Source organism: Hydra vulgaris, chromosome 02, assembly GCF_038396675.1.
Source record: "Hydra vulgaris chromosome 02, alternate assembly HydraT2T_AEP".
Lineage (NCBI taxonomy): Eukaryota > Metazoa > Cnidaria > Hydrozoa > Anthoathecata > Hydridae > Hydra > Hydra vulgaris.
Genome location: NC_088921.1, coordinates 30,678,701 through 30,683,770, shown reverse-complemented (window position 1 = coordinate 30,683,770; position 5,070 = coordinate 30,678,701).

The following is a 5,070-nucleotide window of genomic DNA, read 5'->3' as shown; positions in this document are numbered from 1 at the left end:
TTTTTTTTTTTTAATGTGTAATTGAGTAAAAAGTGAAGTCTTCAATATTTAACGACTTTCACAAACAAACCCGAAAGCCTTTTTTTTTAAACCGAAAGAAGAGTAGTGCGATGGTTATTAAACCCCCTGCCCCCCCCCCCCCACCTGGCCTTAAGTTATGCAATGACACGTCTTTTGCAGAGTCTACTAATAATCAATGAAAAAAGATATTTTACGTTGTTTAAAAATATGATTTCATAAGATATATAATTATTAATGCTGTTAAGATAGAGCGCCAAGAAATATCTCTGACAGTCAGTAAATCTGACTGCCAGAGATATTTCTTGGTATGTTTTGAAAATAGACGGCTAAGACGCCTCTTAGCCGTCTATTTTCAAAACATACCAAAAGAATATCAAAATAAACTTTGTTCAGAAAGTTTGTGTTAAACTTGAAATTCAAATTATTAGCTTTTTAAGAGGTTAAAAACTTGTCAACAATATACTTCCTATATTTACAACAACATACTAATCCATCTAGTCTTATCTCTGAAGACAATCAAAAAGTCAACACTTTCTTTCAATAAGTTTAAAAACTATTTAAGTGTAAATAATTCACGGATTAAAACTATTTAAGTATAAATAATCCATAATCACGGATGCCCGTGATTGTGGATTCCTACCTCTTGCCTTAGCAAGTCAGTTTCTTGAGGAGATGATTCCTTATTGTCAACAACTTAAGATGCTATTTGTTCTGCCGCGTTGACATCTTTTGCTATCAGGAATTTAATATTTTTTAAAAGGTTGAGGCATGTACTGCATCACACACTTGTTGTTTTCAAGGAAGACATATTTTTAAAGAAAACATTACTCACAGGTAATGTTTTCTTTAAAAAGATGTTTTCCTTACAGCTTTAAATTGCCAATTTAGCTGATGAGGCAATCACACATCCTATCTCTAATTTCCGTTTTTACTTGTATTGACTTAAAATTACAGAGAGAAGTGCAACTTCTACTCCCTCTTATTATTTGCGCAATTTAGTTTTGCAAGATTCACAGAGCCCTTGTGGTGTCCGAGAATTAAAGATGTCGAGGTCGGTATTGTGCAACTCACTTATTCACTCGTCATTCTATTGTGCAACTCGCTTATTTACTCTTCACTCTATTGTGCAACTCGCTTATTCACTCTATTGTGCAACTCGCTTATTCACTCTATTGTGCAACTCGCTTATTCACTCTACTTTGAAAACAGTCAACTGTCTTGAACGTTTTTTTAGACAGATCAACCACGCATACTTTTAATTTTTACATGAATACCCAAAATGATACCAAATCAAAAAATGATTCGACATCGTGGCGATTAAATCCTACTAAAAATAAACACTTAACTAATGACATTTAATTACTTTATCACTCATCCAGAAAATGAAAGTACACTGTCCTCCAAAAAACAAGCAGCCAAATAAAAAATTTCGTTTTTTCAGCTTGAGTAACTGAAAACAACATTTTTTTATTTTATAAAAAATGCTCTTTAAACGAAATGGAGTTGTTAATATTACATGTAAAGAAAAGATTTATTCATAATACATGACAATGAACAAGCATGTCGTGTTTGCATGTATTAATATTTTAATGTAAAAATATGATCTCCCAAAACATTAGCCACTTTTTTCACAACTAAAATCAATAATTTATGTCAATCCTTTACTTTTTAGGATCATGGCATATCATTTTTGTCGAAGACTCAATAACTTTATAACTTTTTTCTTGCGTAATCTTATTCCAAGTGTATTTAAGAAAAGGTTCAATATGATGTCATAAATTTTCAATCGATTTAAAATTATGTGAATGAGCTGGCTACTTCATTATTATAATTTTTTCGTTGCAAATCGTTGTTTAAGGATTTTAGACGTGGTTAGAGTCGTTGTCTTGTTGAAAAGTCCATAAAAGGGGCATATTAGTATCATATTTTCCTCAAGAATATAACGACAAGCATATCAATCCATAATGCCATTTATTCGATGGATAGGTTCAACTTAATTAAACCAGAAAAACACCAACCATTAAACTTTTTCCACCACCATTCTTGATCGTTCCTTTTTTGAATTTATTACCCAAAAGTTTATCTTTAGGTCTACATACCTTTAAACTGCCATCGGGAACTTTCAGTCATGTTTAGTCGTAGTCGAGTGTCTGTGTAATAATACCCCAATAACCAAAAAATTCGGTTGTAATACAGAAATTCATAATATTTTAAAACTCTCTTATCAAAAAACAGCGCAAAACTGCTTTTGAAGTCAATAATGTTCCTTATAATAAGATTCAGATTCATAATTTTTTTTATTAGTTATAAACAAGTTGTTAATGTTTTGGAAGACCACATTTTTACATTAAAATGCCAGTATATACAAAATAACACATTTATTCATTTTAAGGTAGCCATTCTATGTACAAATCTTTTTCTTACATAGAATATTAAAAATTTGATTCCGTTTTAAGAGTTATTTTTTTGGAATAAATGCTGTTGGGAAGACCGGGGTTAGTTAAAAGAAGTTGAAGCAATGAACTTGTACGTTGACTAACAAGGTATTTCTTAATACAAACAGGTTACAGAGGTTTGAAGAACTAAAATACATGCCATTATTTTGTTCGATTAAACTAATTGTGAAAATTTTTGCTCAAGATTTTAATTAAAAGTAACCTTTTGTGATTTTCGTTTTGTTAACTGTAATCTTGTATTGTAAAAGATAAATTAGTTTGATTTTTCGTAAGTCTTTCGTAAGTCCGCTGAATACTATTTTTTTAAATCATTAAAAAAAAAAATAGTTTATTTGACTATACATATTATAAAAATTTAATAAAATAAAAATAAGACCAAATTAATTTCTTAATTACTATTTTATATAGAATAAATTCTATTACTCACAAAAAAAAATTTTTACAAAAAATTTACATATTTAATACTTGAATTCTAACAATGGTAAATTGTGATGAATGAAAACAATTTTTTCAGGATTTGCTGATAACAATTGCGTTTTTGTTTTCATAAAATATACAAAACTTCCAAAAACAGCCTTTCACTATACACAGTGCTTTTGAAACACTTTATTAAAGTTATGCAAAACGCTTTTACATTACGCAACAAATTACTTCTAATGATTGTTTATTAAATGAACAAAATTTTATTTAAATTATATATATCAAGCCTTCCCGGGAAAAATAGTTATGAACTTAATTTTAAAATAGTTTGAACTTATTCATGCTTATTGTTATTGAAAGTAAAAAAAAAACCTTTTAAAAATTAAAACATAAAAAGATTTTAAAAATGTAATTGTAATGAATAATTTAAGATTTAAGTAAGTAGTATTTTTCGTGGTCTTTCTTTAAACGTGCATTTTATAGAGTTATGTGCATAGGGATACCATAACTATATAGCTTAAGTGTACACTGGTTTAATAGGAGTTTGCTGGAACATTGTGAGTGGGGTTTTTTTGGAATGTTTTAGTTTTAAGCATCACTTATATTCCTTCCATTATCGCTCATAGAATATATTTTTTATTTTATAACTATTTATTATTAAGCTAAATTAGAGTTTAAATTAAGGGTCTTACTATTTAGCATGTGTTTTCAGTCATTTTTCGTTCTCACGCCTTGTTTACGACTATTTCTTTATTAACTTTAACTACATGCCGTTGGTTGTAGCTTTTTAATATTTATTGAATTAGTAAAAATAAACATTAAACAAAGATAAAAAAACAAAGTAGCAAAAGAAATGAAAAGAGAGAAATAAAAAATTTACATACGCAAAAAAAATTTACATACACAACTTACACTAATAAAAGTTATTAAAAAGAAACGAGACACAAAAAAAACCTAAAAACAGCAAAAAATCTGCATTAGCCAAAAATAGGGACATCTAGAATCGCAAGTATTTAAACAAATTCACTTGCCAAATACATCTTCTGTGCTAATTACTCAGGTGTAACATATTTTATTGAATACTTTAGTCTACTCAACGGTTTACGTTACATAAAGAACTTGTTTGGTTACAATCATATATTATAACACAGTATCGTCCACAATTATTTTCGTCGCGTCCATAATTATTTTCGTCGCGTCCACAATTATTTTCGTAATAAAAATACTTTATTTTTCAAATGTTTTACAGTAAATTAAGAAAAAAAATTCAAGCATAATTTAATCACATAAACTCATTACGATGAATTCCTTTTAACACCCACTCACGCATGTGAGAATAATAATTTTCAAAAGAGTATTCAATAAAACCTGTTAAAATCTCAGTAATAATGTTAATCATTTCTTGTGGATTATTAGGTCGTGGTTGTATCCTTCTGAATAAATTTTTCATCACACCAAAAAACTCCTCGATATGATTAAGTTGAGGGCTGTAAGGTGGTAAAAACCGGATAATACAATTGCTTTCTCAAAATGCCGATTCTACAGTTGATGAATGGTGGAATTGCGCATTGTCCATTATTACAACATATCTTCGATCACTTAAAGCTGGTCTTAAATCTTGTTCGATCCACTTGTTCATGCTAGCAGTTTTAAAGGCCCCAACCTTTATTTTAAAACAAATACATCCCGTAACTGAAATGGCGCATATTAAGCTAATATTTCTTCCTCTCTGTGTGGGGACTGTAATATATGGGATACTTCCCAACAATGCATATCCATAATGTCGTGAATCGTGCAAATTAAAACCGGTTTCATCAATATAAATCAGATTAGAATTTTGCAGAAAAAAAACATGAATTCAAAACGTGAACCATATTGCTTTTACATGAGCTGAAATTCTCGCAAAAACGACCGATTTAAACTTTTTACGGGTATATCCCATTTGTATTGATTCTCTTTTAATTGTAGTTGTCGAGCATTTATGTTCTTCGGACATTAATTCTGCTTAATTAATGTTGATCGTAGTTAATGCATTATTTGCATTAATTAATAATTCAATTTCTCTCTTTCTTTCAATATTATCTCGTGCCGCTCTGCCACGCTTTTTTGGCACTGTATTTTGATCTTGTTTAAGTTTTCGTATCCAGTTTAGAATTGTCCTAACTGAAAGACC